Here is a 15,862-nt window from a genome sequence, read left to right on the forward strand (position 1 = left end):
TTAACTTTTCTTTTACTGACAATATACCTGTGGGAGCTGCTCTTCATGCATACTTTGGCAGCAATTCCTGGCATAATACCATACATTTGAATCAATTTGACAATCCTTGCAAGCAGAGAGGAGAAAGGGGGACTGAACCAGGAGGTAGCTGCTCTGAAAATGGCAGAATTTGTGTAGTAGTTTTACTGAAGGAAAGGTGACATTCTAGTACATATCCTAGAAGTAATGTTAAAAAAATTGGCTTCCTAACCACCTACAGCTCCCATTCACTTTGAACTTAACTACTGTGAATGTTCAGTACCATAAAAACTACACTAAACCATTTAAAATCCATGTATCTCCACTGAACATCCTATTCCAAATAAAGACCACATTATTATCTTCTTTAAATCTGTTTTTCTCTGAAATGAAAAGTATGCTATGAGCAGCGCAATTTAGATAAGGGGACCTGGACTGTGATTTATTATAGTAGATAAAGTACCTTTCTGATCAATGCATGATGTAATGCATATTTGTTTAGCTGTGAACCATCTCCAGCTAACAGGATGGAGAACAGCAAGAAAAATCTGACAAACATCTGATTGGTTCTGGGAATTTTTCTTCAACACTGAATTCACCTTTCTTATTACAAAACTGCAGTAGTATGAAATGCTATGCCTTTTAATTTCTCCGTGTCATGTAGCCTTGCTATCATCAGCAAGGGAGTAAATAAGTAGTATGGATTTTCCTATGACCATTACTGGGAATTATCCTATTACATACCTTTGTAGTTGTAGGTGTGATGAAAGGCATCCAGCATATGGAACTCACCAATTTTCATGTACTCAGTGAATGTGTGAAAAATAGCCAACTTCAGTGAGCTAAATGAAAAGTGAATGAGAGACTTTAAAGATGTAAGAGCAATTTTTATAAGTAAGCTGCAAATCCTTCACAATCACAGACCCATACTTCCAATACTGCACAATAGTATTTTCTTAAAAGTCTTTGCAGACATTATCTCAGTATGAGGTTATTATGTCCATATTGCCAAGCGTAGTATAGTAATTAAGAGTGCTCAACTAGGATCTAGAAGACCCAGGTTTGAATCCTTGCTCTGCCATGGAAGCTCGCTGGATGACCTTGGGCCAGTTACCTACTCTCAGCCTAATCAATCTTGCAGGGTTGTTGTGATGACAAAATGAAGGAGAACAATGTTGTAAGCTGCTTTGAGTGCCCATTGGGGAGAGAAAATGAATAAAAATATTGCAGATAACAGGATAAGAATGGGGAGGAGAAGATCTGAAATTTAGACAGTAGGCCACCAGATAAATTGGTGACTGAGCTGTAGAATTAAACCAGACACCAGTTTATGTGCTTAATCAACACTAGCTCTCACTGTGCTATATGGTATAGGATTCTGCATTTTGCCTCCTTGTTTGCACTATACCACATGGGCACAGAGTTTACCACTTTTTTTATTCCTGGCACTTTTTTATTCCTTAGCAGCTATATCACAGCGGGATTAGCTCAAGGATTTGGGGCTTTTCTGCAGTAGAGAAAGGTCGGCTTTCTCAAGAGATCCCATGCATTATCCCACAAGTTTCTAGGACACAGCTTATTCATAGTTCACATGGGGAGTAGGCCATGCAAAAACAAATGTGAGAGCATGGACTCTCACAGTACTTCTACAATAGTCAGGTCCTCATATGAAGAGTAATTTCTATTCAGAACTACCAGTAACATCTCAGAGAATTCTAAAGCGAGCTCACTGCTTGTTTAGGGAGCCTGTCAGACTGAAAACATAGTGAGAATTTGTTGCCCGGTCTGCTGTATGATTCTAGTCAGCCTTGATGACAGGCAGAAATCCATTTTCCAGCGTAGAGAAGCAATGATGAGATAACTTCACAAATCTCTGAAAGACAGAATCCCTACCTATGTTCATATGATGATTCTGCAGAGCAGACCACTAGAAGATAAGCATGGCTTCATGGATTAGTGTTGTTGTACGGTTTGTGGGAATTTGGACGAAGATTAGTTCTTGATTGAATTGCAGACTTCCTGTGTGGTCTTGAGCAACAGTCTTTATCTGTGTTCATTGACTCATTTTCCAGTCGCCAAATGAGGGTGTAATATCGCCATAGAACGTTATGACAAAGTCCACTGATGACTTGAGGGCTCAGATGAGGATTTATTTTAACTGTTTAGTAGTAACCGTCGAGGTATAGCAGAGGTTGGACTCAGAAGTCACATTCCACTGCTAAATACTGAAAGCTACCCACCTTGGTACACAAGAAGAGAGTATCATTGTATAGTCTAAAGAGCACTACTAAGTTTCTGACAACAGTGGAGTTTAAACAATGCTGTTTCTCTCTTTCCCCCTACCCCCAAAACTTGGTGCTTTAGCTGCATTCTAGTCACAGTCCCTTCGCTGCCCAGCATCGTTCTGGAAATCATCACAACTTTAATGCATAAGCATGGCTGTGTCCATTTATAGTAATACCATCTCCAATAATATCATTACTGGTGTCATGAAAGAAATGCCGCAATGAAAATAAAAATACATTGGGTTTGCTTCAGCTCAGATGAACAGAAAGTTCTCTCTGGAAAACCCTCTTGGTAAAAAAAAAATACTGAGGTTAATGATGACACTGTCCTCGATTCTAGCCCCTTGAAAGACTAGCTCTGTAGTGATATGCTTCTGCTAAGAATAAACATTTCCATTAATTATGAAACTTTTAAAGGGACTATTACAGTGTAACTCTGAAAATAACACCACTTGTTATATAGTGTGTTGTACTTGATTTATTGCAAGGGTGTGCTAGTAGTTGTAATAATATTACATATTATTAGATGGAGACCACTAGTGTTATGTTTCCTGAGGGGTAGACAGTTGAGGAACAACATACTTTTTCTCTCTTGTTGGGTACAGGACACATAATGTACTTTCTACAAGTACTTCTCTGGAAGCTGTGAAAATAAGATAAAACCATGAATGCTACCTGGTATCTAAGGGAAAGCTTCCTAATCACTCCATTTTAAGGTTGCCAGCCTCCAGGTGGAGCCTGGATATATCCTGGAATTATAACTGATCTCCAGACTACAGTTTCCCTGGAGAAAATGATTGCTTTGGAGGGTGGACATTGTGGCATTATCATCTGTTGAGATCTCTCTTCTCCCCAACCCTACCCTATCCAAGCTCCACTCCCAAATCTCCAGGAATTCCCCAGCCTGGAGTTGGCAACCCTACCAAGCCATAACAAATCAAGTGCTACATGCTAATTGTCAATGTTAGCTTATGTAAGACTCCTGAATTTTATATTGGGGAGGAGGAAAGTAGTATGGAGTTACTTTGCAGTCCCCAAAATTACATATGGTTAGAAGGGGTTTTTGAAAAGTGCAATATGTTTAAAGTGGGTCAGGGTGCCACTTCAGGAAGTTTGAAAACCACTAATCTAGAGAGTTCTGCCTTGCCTCATCTTTTTTGGATTTTTTTTCAGCAGGTATTTGGGGCAAACTGATTTTGAGTTCTTTACTGTTTCTTCTGGTATTCTTCAGTTTGTGGTTTGATAGAATAGTCAATCTATGCTTTTTATGTCGTTGGTCACTTCGGGGCCTAGAGAGATCAAAAACTGAAATTTAAAAGATGATTTATCTTAAATAATAAACCACTGAGTTGAATGGAAAGCTTGAGAACAGTATATAGTTACTTTATTCATGTACTAGTTAATATTTAAAGCATTCTAACTAAATATTGCCATGACAGACAGAACATTTGTGAAGAGAAACTAGTAATCCTTATCCACAGAACATGCTGGAATTTGATTTCAAAAACTCAGTGACCTGTTTATTTAATTTGTTTCCCAACTAATCTCCAAATTTCAAGATGTAATACAAATTGTCCTGATGATCTCATACAGCCTCACAACAGCTTTGCAAGGTAAGTTAGGCTGAATACACAATGTGCTCCGGGCTAGCCAGTGAACCTCTTAATGAAGCAGGCATTTTAATCTGGATTTTCAGATCCTCACACTATTCACATATTGCCCTACCAAGATTTCCTAAATTAAAACTCTCCACAACCTGTTTTGCTCCTTTTCTACCACTGCCCCGACTAGTTCTAACTGTTGAGCTAGGAAAGGAAAAATGGCTAAACTGGGGATGAGCTAAATTACCACAATTACTGCAGTTGCTAAGCAACCCCAAGACTCACTTCTTAACAGGCTGGCTGTTCAGTGTTAGGCCTACCAACAGGGCAACTGTTCATGAAACAGGACACCCTCCATACACTCATTTTAGGACTCTTTAAAGGTAGAATTTACTTTATGGCTAACAAAATATTTTCCTGACTAAAAATTTACAGCCTAAGAATATGGTTGCCAGCTCCAGGATGGGAAATTTCTGGAGAATTTGGAGGTGGAGCCTGGAGGGGGCAGGGTTTGGGGAGGGGAGGAACCTACAGAGTCCACCTTCCAAGGCAGCCATTTTCTCCAGGGGAACTGATCTTTGTTACCCGGAGATAAGATGAAATTCTTGGGGATCTCCCACCACCACCTGGAGGTTGGCAAGCCTATCTAAGAACTATATTCTTTTTGGGTTTAGGCCCTCAATTTTAACTACATTAACTGCATTCATAAAAGTGGGAGTAGTTTAGAATATAAACTAGGAAGATCTGCCATGTCAGTGAAGTTTTTTGTGTTGTTCAGTTTTGTGATCTGAAAGGTTATTCACTTCTACTATCTTGTTTTAACATCTTTTAAAGTATTTTGGTAAACAGATAACAAACTTAAATTGGTCCTTGAGTCTGTTCACCTAACCTCAGTATTAACCCTACTATCATGTTTCTAGGGTGCAATCATATGCCCCTCTCAGTGTACAGTTGTCCTTTTTAAAATCAGCTCTGGTCATGTGCTTTACACACTGAAACAGACATGTATGAGGAGAAGGATTTTCCTCCTGTGAAAATAAAGTGATTTGCCAAAATTTCTCTGTCAGTCTATGGCTGAAGACACAGGAACAGAGCCAGAATTTTAGTTTGTTTTTTAAAACTGTCCCGTCTTCAGACTCATGTTTTTTAAAAAATAGCATTTCGATCACTTCTCACACTATATCTTCAAGCTGTGTATGTTCTCTCACAAGCTACCTGCACAGCGGAAAATTTATAAAGCTTAATGCACGTGCAGGTGCTCATTTGACTGTTTATTTTGAAGTGAGAATGTTCAGAGGTGCTTGCAAGTTAGTTTGCACAGGATTGCAGCCTTAACTGTTACTAAAAAGTCAGATAGCTGTAGTAGAATAATACTTTTATTGGGTTCAGCTAAAGTACTGAGCAATCTTTCAAGTTCTTCAGGCAGGGTTGTTTTCACATTCATACACTGATCAATGCGAAGCATAAACAAATGATTACTCAGCAAGAAAATAATCTGCAATCTATTATACCCAATAGCAACCTTTCTATCTCCTACCCCTTTTTCTTTCTTTAATATCTAGGGTTGCCAGCTTTGTCTTTAGAAATTCCTGGAGATTTGGGGACAGTACCTAGGTAAGAACTTCCTTTTCTCTTAAACTCTGTGGTATACCACAGAGCCTGACCTTTAAAGCTGCCATTTTCTCCAGGAGAAGTGCTCTGTGTTGTCTGGAGATCAGTTATAATTCTTGGGGCACTCCAGCCACCACCTGGAGACTGGCAACGTTATAACATACAGACTGATCAAGGTCCAAATATTGTTTCTTGGGGACCTGGAACAAACTTATTAGCATGCCTCCCTCCACCTATATACATTCTTTCCGATACATACAATCTGACCACTCATGAATGAGTGGTCAGCCCAAATAGAGCCCACATTCACTCCTGGATCCTTCTAAAGTGCACCTATTTTCCTCTTCATGCTTTATCTGTAAACCTGTAGAAGAATTCTGGAGAATTCAAAAGCATGCTCACAAGTCCCTCTGAAGGTGGCATATATTTTAATTATTTCTAATAAAGATATTTTCCTACTGTTACTTTTGGATTTCTTTTTAAGAACCAACACCTCTGCCTGTCAGTTCTATTTCTAGTAAATTTTAAGATTTGTGCTCTCTGGGCATCTCTTTATTGCAAGAACCTAGTTCTCTTATTACACAGGTTTGGAGATGTGAACTAATTTAGAAGGGATGTTTATGAAAGTTTTCTTGCAGAAGGCATGGGCTAGATGGCCTTTTAGTATCCCCTTCTGCACCTACATCTTGAGTTTAATCTCACAAACACACTTCCTGGAACAGTACAGATTGAAATGAATGTATATTAAAGTCTAGGAAATACTAGGAAGGGACATTCATTTGCCAGGAGGGTGGCAGGAGAGGCGATCTCCCAGAATTACAATTGCTCTCCAGACCAGAGAGATCAGTTCCCCCTAGAGAAAATGGCTGCTTTGGAGGGTGGACTCTATGATATTATACCCCAGTGATGGCTCTCTCCTCCCCAAAACCCACCCTCTCCCAGCTCCACCCCAAATCTCCAGGAATTTCCCAACCCAGAGCTGACAACCCTAATTATCCACTGGATGTTGACAGTATTTCACCCAGTAGGGAGTTACTTTCTTTTGGCTAACATTTTAAGGTGGTCTTAGAAGCATCCATAGTTTTGTAACTAAACTCTTCCCCTACTCCCTTTAATATCTACCCTAAGTTTTTTTAACTCCAGCGGTTGGCTGAAATGTAATTTAGGGTATACGTTGCAATGCCTGGGGTTAATGCCTAGCTTCTGGACTGGGGCTTCCCACTCCTCGGAATTTTTTTTTTTAATGTTCCTTCCTCTTAATCGATTTTTCTAGCCCAGCCTTTGAAAAGCAGCAGGGCTAGGGTGAGTCACTGTTTGGAAATGGAGTGGGCGTGTGTGTGAATGTAAGAGAATGAATGATGTCAGGCAAGGCTGTGGCAGACGGGGAGGGAGGGGGCAAGCCAAGAGCATGAAACTGGCTGTAAACACAGCGGCGGCTCCAGAGGCAGCGGCTAGGGCAGCCAAGAGAAGCTGGCTGCCTCTCGGTCTCCCAGGAGCCGCCCTCCCACAGAGGAAGCCTCTCCAGCTGTTGCAGCGCCGAGGTAACGGTGCATCTGGCAGGCGCTTAAAGAGGTGCGAGGCGGAGAGTAGGGAAAGCCGCCGGCGAGGCAGAGGGCGAGGCGCGAGCAAACTTTCTTCTAGCTGTTTCTGCTTGCGTCGGCGAGCCTTGGGGTGGGAGTGCCTCTTTCTGGCCAGGAGGAGCTGCAAGTGCCAAAGAGCCCGGACGCTATAAAGGAGGCGCTTCCCTGCTGGGCACTGGAAGACAGGCGTAGCTTTTGAGGCTTTTCCCTCTTCAAACGTAAAGTGGGCAAGGAACGAGCTGTCAGCAGTTCTGCAGGAGAAGATCTAATCGCAGGTACTTAAAAATGTGTTGCTTTTGACACTTTTCTGGGAAGAAAATCTGTTTAGCAAAAGAGTCTTGTGCTACTAAGCGTGAATGCATTGAGTTAACCTAGTAATCTTTGAAGCATTGAGTTATTCCAGTAATCTTGGGGAGGGGGGGTTGTGTTGTTTGTTAAACATCTGTTTGGATTTTTACCCTCTCCCCCTCCCCATATCTGATTTTAGTTTTAAAGCTGCTAGAAACTGCTCTTGGGTTAAATTAGGTGAAGACCAGGGATCGTCTTAAAAATTAACAGTATGGAATGATTTTGTAATCTCAAAATTCCAGGATACAGTGGTTCAATGTTGCTGGAATAAAATATAATAAGAACTTACTTGTAAACAATCTTTACTTTTAGAGGGTCCTATAATGACAACTCTTGTCCTCGGAGGAGCCCCTCATAGTTTTGAATTGATCTTCATTAAAGCTGTCGAAGCGTAAGAACAGTCTATAATTCAGTTTATTTTAAAACATCTCTTTAGAGAAAGTACAATAACTTAAAAGTGCTCAGAGGCTCTTGATAGGCACGGAACATCCTTACACTAGACAGTTGGCTAACCATTATTGCCTTTCATATAGATTATAGAATGGACTGTTCCATTTAAAAAGACAACCCACACAATCCTAAACAAAATTACCCCAGTCTAAGCTTACTGATTTCAGTGGCCTTAGACCTGAGTAACTCTTTTTATGATTGTGCTGAAAATCACTTAAATGGTCAGCTTGTTAGAATGTACTATGACTTTGCTATGTTCCTGTTCTCTTGTGTTTGAAAAGTCTCTGTGAGATGCTTATGAGTCATTTCATCTTGGTGAACTTCATTGGCTCTTGAGCAAGTCTTCTTGGCTGAAAGCAAGGATTCTTAAAATACCAAGACATGCCTTTGTATTTCCATTCTTTAATTTTTCAGGTGATGAATATCTGGAAATTGCAGCTTTTACTCAGAAGCTTTGAATCCAGTCTATTTCCTTAGAAATGAACAGTCTTGAAATTAGCTGGCCTGTTGTTTTGAGGTGTATTCCTCTACTAATTAGTTGTCCTCTGTGATTACATTCTGAAAACACTAAGTAATCCTATAGATAGTGCTTCAGGAAATGGTTGCAGGTTTGCAGATTATTATGATCGGCCAGCTTTGAAACACTGCTACGAAACAAGAATGATCATATATGATAAAGGGAAGGTGTGTGGAAATATACATGTAGCAAAAAGAATTCTAATACTTTGATGACACACATTGTTACATTAGTCTGAGTCTGTAAGTCTTTTTCTTTTAAACACGGAACACATTTCTGACTTTTAACCTTGGCTGACACGTTGTTCTTGTATTTATCTCTTTCAGACCATAAAAGTCCTTGTGACAGTATGATCCTAAGCAGACTTGCACCCTTCTAAGCCCATTAACTTCAATTCACCTAGAAGGGTGTAAAGGTAGCAACGTAACTAATTTATTTAAATGTACTTTTAAAATGAGAATCCTAATTATGCCTTGATTATTGTTTGCTTTGTGGTCTATGCTGTATTAGATGACAATGTTGAGGGTGGCTTGGATCAAAAGACCCATGAGCATAAGTAAATGAGTTGTTGCTATTGTTATTCTGCAAATGTTTGTGTGTTTGCTGTGTTCTATAACTATTTTGAAACTTATACAAACAGAACATCATCTTTGAATGTAGTTAAACTTTCTATCCTTAAACTCTACAACAAGGTATAAAACAGCCCCCCCCCCATGAACAGAAGACACTTTGCACATGTATCCAACCCAATGAACTCTGAATACTGCAGCACAAAGGTTGAATTGGTGAATAAAAGTTTGCAGTAGGATACTGACAACAAATTAAAGGGTTGTTGAGATCTTGTATCAGTTACAGAAGAACAGAATATTAATTTCAGTCAAATAAGAATGTAGTAATTTTATTTTTTTACTTCATTTTTCTTAGGATAGGTATCTTTTTTATTCTTTTTAAAAATGATTATTCAGTAAACGCAAGTTTTTTGGCCTGAAGGCCACAGATAAGTCACTGCCTGCTTCTGAGTGCTCCAAGTTGGATCCTGACTCTTCCTGCTTCCAGAACCAGCAATCCCTCATCACTTTTTGATGAGTCAGAACTCCCTTCTTCAGACTTAAATCCTGCTGTTCTATCACAGAACAACCCGGCTACCCACCTAAAGTATCCACTTTTTGATTGTCCAAGTTTATGTTTGAGGGAGCCATTGTTGCAGCAGGAGGCTGTTGCCTGCTGCACCAGAGATCCAGATGTGGCCTTATCGCTTCCACAACTCTTAATAACACTCTGCCCTTGAGGTACTTAGTAGCTGATCAGAAGCATTGACCTGCTACTCCTAAAAGATTGTAAAGCAGTTGAGGGCCTGGATGAAAATCTTCCACAAACCAGATGGTGCCTTTAGGCTGTGTAATTTGCCCATTCCTGGTCTACAGTAAATTTTATAAAGACATGATACTTTTGGAAATTCGTACAGATGAGCATAATTCTTTAGGTAGGTAGCATAAAACACTTGAAAATCTTTTATATTTCTATAAATGTTAAGCCATTACTTAAAGTAGTATGTGGCTGCAATCAATAGCAGCTGGCTTTAAGGCCTCTTATTCTGTAAATCATCATTATAAGTGTTCAGTTCCACTTTTGGTTTCTAGAACAGCATACATTTTATAATATAAGAATAGCTATATATCTTTCCTTTACCTGTTTGATGATATTATGGAATACTGATCCACTTTCTGATATTCCCTGTTAGTCCTTGTATCAGGCCAGCAGAGGACATGTGTACATCCATTTTCACTTTCGTGAAGGTGTATATACTTTGTAATGCATGGGTTTGTGTATGAAATTGTAACATGAGAAGTAGACCTTAATGGCTAGAAGCACTGAGAGCATTTGTAGTTACAAAAATGAGAGTACTTGGAATAAGTGGTTTGAAAACTGCAGCCAAGCAGACACTTTAATGTTCTAGGGCTGCCAGCACCAACTGCTCAATAAGAATTAAAGTTTAAAGTTACTTACTTTGACCTTATGCGCATGCCTGTTTTGCATTTGGAAATACACACCCAGGGAGAGGAGGGCAAGGTAAGTTGTTTCAGGGCTTTCTGCCCTGTTTGGCATAATTAAATCTGGGCTGTCATAAGAAGAAACAAAATCAGTCAGCCCACTCATGTAATTTCTTCCTTTCAAACATTTTAATGAGATGCCTCAAAATGTATTTAAAAGAAAAGATTAATGAGATCAAGGTGACAGTAATATTTTAGCAACACTCCTTGTTACTACAGACACTTTAAAAGCTCTTATACCAGTAGTTTATGAACTAGTGGGAATAATTCATAAACTGCTGAAGGTTATGAGTTTAAGTCATTCCATGTATTAAGTTGGAACTAGCGGAGTTTCATGGACCTGTTGGAGCTAAAGTGTCTGTAGAAACAAGGAGTATTGCCAAAATATCATAGTTCATGATTTGTTCAGATACAGAGATTACTAATAAATATAGCCACTAATAAATATAATATTAAAGTCTTGAAATAGAGCTGTCACTGGTTAAAATCGGGTTGTGGATTGGGCTGAATGTTCCTTTTCTTCTCTTTTTTCTAAATGAACTACTTTAGTTTCCACACCAGCTTTCTAAAGACTGCTTTTCATTCAATGAATTTTACTCCAAGACTTTCTTTATAAGGGTTCAGGTAGTCTTTAATTATTTTTCTGATCACTATATAAATGTGGGTACCATGACACTTCATTTTAATATGGATACAGTGCTGCTATATGCTAAACAGATGCTGGGAAGCTGACTCTTAACAGAGGCATTGCTGTCTCTGCAGATCTCTGCCTGTTAGGATAGTTATTGTACCATGGACACTACTGTCCCAGTCTATTCCAAAGGGCATTAAGAATCACAGACGGTACTGTCGCAGCCGATGCTATGAGATTTATTTAGGAGCTAAAACAGGCATTGATAGGAAAGTTGCTTCAAGACAGTCCGCTACTGTTTCCTTGAATCTGCATCTGTTCAGAGAACTCCTTAGCTGTACTGGCTATTGCTGGTCAACTATGGGCAAGTCAGATTTAGATTTAGGCTATGATGATTTGGGAGTAAGTTCCATTGAACTCTGTCAAATTTTAGCTTTATATGTGTTTAATAGAGAAGGTAGCATACAGATGTTTTTAATTATTTCCATGCAAGTATGAATAAAGTTAAACTGCATTGCTGAAATCTAATGCAAATATACTTGAAAGCCCACTGAAATCAGATGGATTTATTCCAGAGTAAATTGGGTTAGAATTACATTCTTCAAAATACAAACTTTATATAACTTGTGCTGTAAAAATTAGCTCAGAGAAATGCCTTGGATAGGGACAGGATCTGTAGACTGTTCTACTGGGTACTGTCTGTTGATGTAGATATGCTCCTACTGGGTAGTTTCTGCATCTTTAAAGATCTCATGTTTAATTACTTATGCTTTGTTTCAACAATGTTTCATCTCTCTGATTTAAACAAGTTTCAAATTTCTGCAAGCTATACTCTATTCTTTTTGTCCATTGGATGTTCTAGTTATTGATCATTTTGTATTTGTTCATTGAATGTCCTAGCAGTTGTTCTTACTGACTTGCCCTGTGTAATCTGCCTTGGGTCTCAATGAGAAAGGCAGACTATAAATAAATAAAATAAATATAGCCTTAGGGTTGGTTTACCAGTCGCATATCCTCAGTTAATCATCTATTCTTTAATTGCAGTGATATATTGTCAAACATTTCATTAAGTCAACAGTGGAGGAAGCGTTAATTTTTTGCTTAATTGTGGCACAATGTTAGCAAAGCCAGAAATGAGGGTTGCTTGCTGCCCCAGCTGGGCAGTAGTCATCAGCATTGCAAAGCTGTTTCTTTCGGCCACCTGCTAAAAATGCAAGCGTCTCCAAACAAGAACACAAGCAACAATCAAGAGCAAAGCTACCCATTGCACCATCTTGTTTTCTGGAGAAACCAAGGAATGCTCCTTCCTGTTGCTTTTATTTGTTGTTAGTTTTTGAAGTTGTAGACTGACCTGGCATTCCAGGATAAAAGCAAATGAGAAGAACTGGGCGAAACCTTAATTTATTGTTAACATTTATGTCATAATTTTTTGTTTCCTAAACATGAACCAGCTGCAATAATTTAATTGCTGTGTGTTGGAATGAGTGGTGTCTCAGTGTATGACTTATCCTGCTAGAGTAAATGAATTGCAAAGTTGGAGAGGTGGGAAAGGTATGTACAGTAGCAAATGGTGTGTGTGTGTGTGTGTGTGTGTGTGTCCAAGTTCATTTTCTTCCTCTAGGGAATGTTTTCTGACATAACTCAGTTTTTGTCACATGTTCAAACAGTATTAACTCAGTAAGAAGTCTCAGGACCCTTTGCAGTTCAATTACCTTGTTGATTTAATTCACATAATAAGAAATAACGTAATAAGATGCTGTCTTAAAATATACAAGCAATAACACGGTTGCTAGTTAATATATGGTCTCAGCAGGTTCTAGCGTAAATCTGATGTAGTGTTTACTTTGAGACCTCTTTGTATGAGATTGCATGAACACGACAACCTATTGGGAATGTTAGCTATTAACAGCTTTAAGTTTATAATTGAGGATAATTAAATAACTTGAAGAATTTAAGTGTTGGCTTACAGGCCAGTTTTGATTTCCATTCCATTTGAAAATGAATACAAATTTCTTCCCTTCCTCCAGTAAATGATGTGATGCAAGGCAGGAGTTGACATGACCGAGGAAGCAGTTTAGAGGAAGCAGTTGGTGTTCGAAAATGAGCAGCCTATTTTAGTTCAAATTGGCATTCTAGGTGTGTCTGCATTAACTCTTTTTCTTAAAATACGTCCAAAGATAAATGAGCATAGCCACACTTTAGCACAGATGGTGTCTCTAATCAGGATATGTCCTTAAAGAGGGGCAGTATTTTTCACAATGTCTGTCTAGTTAGCATGAGGAACTTTGTCCACTACTATTGTGTTACTTGAAAGGGCACACCAGGGTACTATTGTACTACTTGAAATGGCACACAGAACCATTTGCACGTTGCCAAGTTAATGTCCCAGCCTGCAGCAGAACAGGCAGGATGGCTCACTGTCTTGCTAGTTGTTCCATTTGTGCTCTTTGCACATATGGATTGCAAGGAAGTATAGAATAGTGAAGGCTGCTTTGCTTTTCTTGTTCCAGAGAGCACTGCAAAGAATAGCAGTGGTACAGATTCTGCACAAGGAGATCTACAGAAGATCTTGGTGATGCTATTGGCATTTGGGTCCCGTTCCATGGCTGTTCTTTCTGGCATGGAAATAATTGGGGCTGTCTTTCAGTAAATCCAGCTGCTGCCGCATGCAAAGTTTTAGAGGAAATGTAATGGTTTGCTGTTCATGTGATCATTTTCATTGTGGAATGGCTCCCAAATAATAGCCTTCTTCCTTGCAGTTAAGGATAACATTGAAGGTCATTTCATATTATGGAAGAATTTTAAACTCTATTTTATGTAATTATGTAAGCCATCTTGGATACACATTGGAGAGGAAGGTGGGATATAAATAAACAAAGAAACAAACAAGAATAGCCTTGTGGTAGTAACTCCTTTATTTATACAGTATTCAAATATGTATTCTAAAATAGCACTGCTAAGTGGACAGTTCTGGTATATGCTTGTGTAAAAGTTCTTGCCAAAAGGAGAATTTACATGTATGGCTTGCATGTGTGATAAAGTGGATACAGTATGGGAAGGGGGGCAGGAAGGAGCACGGAAGGAAGTGACCTGTTGATATTAAATTTCTTGAAGTTAGAAAATGTAAAAACAAAAATCTGAAATAAAAACAATTGCGGCCTCCCCCCCCCCCCATAACAATAGCTTAGGATGGAGAAATGCGTACAGCTGTTAGTCCTCCTCCCTCATGTGTATAAGGTCAACATTTCTCAGCTTTTAGGGTGCAGAAGTGGTTCTGATGGGGCTTTAACTTAGTAAAACTTGTATCTTTATTCTTAGTTGCTCTTCTTTTATGTAAGCCATGGATTATAAAAATAGGCTTAATCAGTACTGACTTGCTATTTATGTAACCCCTTGAGCTTGGAATAGAGAACAGCAAGCCTTATTGGCTGAAGGAAGAATATATTGATTTCCCCTGTTGCTTCTCTGTATTACTAAAATCATCAACTTTGCTCTCCAGGAATGTCATCAGTAAATGACAGCCTCTCATCTTTCTATTGGAGCTCGTTCCCCTATGAACAGTGCACAGTTATTAGCTATTTGAAGTATTTCATTGTAATAAAGTCAATATATTTAACAATACTTCACACTGCTCCTGGTTGGGGCAGAGATGCATCTGTTGGTCATGAGAAGCGTGCAGAATATTTTATACCTAGAGAGCTTCAAGAGGGAAATAGCTCATTACTTCAGGTTTCCATCAAGGAACAGTACTTGGTAAATTTATATATTTCCTACCCCTTCCAGATCGAGGTAACATATTGGAGCTATATGAATCTGACAGACTACTTCAGCATGCTGTTTTCTGTCTTGTAGGCAACTGCCTCCTGAATTAATTCCAAGAAGGCAACTAAATCAGAATGTGTTAGTCTTGGGGAATATGACAGATCAAAACTGATTGGCTCAATGAAATTGCTTCCTGTGTGGGTTTTTTTGAGCCTGGTAAAAAATAGTTCAGTAGAAATAGTAACCTTGTGGTTATATACCGTTCTTCAGAACAGATTAGTGCCATACTCAGGGCAGATAACAAGTCAGTATCATTATTATTCCCATAACGGACACACTGTGAAGTAGGTGGGGCTGAGAGAGCTGTGACTGACCCAAGGTCACCCAGCTGGCTTCAAGTGGAAGAGTGGGGAATCAGACACAGCCTTCCAGATTAGAGTCCCACCACCACTCTTAACTGCTGCACCAAACTGACTCACTGAGAGATTAAGTTTTTAACTAAAGAGTGGTATCTTCAGTTCCTGTTTAAGGTGGTTTCCATGTAGGATAGGCTTGTGTGATTTCCTCATTGCTGTTGCAAGTGCCAGTACAACAGCGGAGCTGCTGTGGTGGGAGTAGGAAATGGGCACCAAGGGGACAGAAGCAAGAAAAATGGCTGCCATGTGGCTGGAAAATCCAAAATTGCTCACCCACATAGCAGTCATCCCAGCTTTACTGTGATTTTTCCAAAACATTCACAACAAAGCTAATTTGATAAAGATCAGAAGAAAATGGGATGATGCACCACAATGCTTTGGGGGAGCCAGAACCACCACCACCACCACCACCACCACCTTATTTCCCAGCACCTCGGAACCCAGGAAAATAACCTGTGTGGAAATGGCCTAAGAATATACCTCCAAGAATATATGTTAACAAGTTCGCAACCCCCCACGTTGTATGCATGTTTTAAAAAAATATTTTTTGTTTCGCTGCAAAAAACTGTGTGACCAAAATCTAAAGATTTTG

General features: G+C 39.3%; 1 protein-coding gene across 7 annotated transcripts in view; it reads left to right on the top strand.

Annotated features, from left to right (window-relative positions):
- Positions 1-6,970: 6,970 nt before the first annotated feature.
- Positions 6,971-15,862, top strand: part of SGMS2 (sphingomyelin synthase 2) — a 55,861-nt gene continuing 46,969 nt past the window's right edge. For 3 of the 7 annotated variants that reach the window (XM_054989852.1, XM_054989851.1, XM_054989857.1), the window contains exons 1-2: positions 6,971-7,370; positions 8,737-8,825. The gene's annotated coding sequence lies outside the window, so the exon portion shown is untranslated. The remainder of the gene's footprint in view (positions 7,371-8,736; positions 8,826-15,862) is intronic. The other 4 variants (XM_054989853.1, XM_054989855.1, XM_054989858.1 and 1 more) reach the window with 2 other exon arrangements.

The sequence above is a fragment of the Eublepharis macularius genome, chromosome 10 (genome assembly GCF_028583425.1).
Source record: "Eublepharis macularius isolate TG4126 chromosome 10, MPM_Emac_v1.0, whole genome shotgun sequence".
Classification (NCBI taxonomy): Eukaryota; Metazoa; Chordata; class Lepidosauria; order Squamata; family Eublepharidae; genus Eublepharis; species Eublepharis macularius.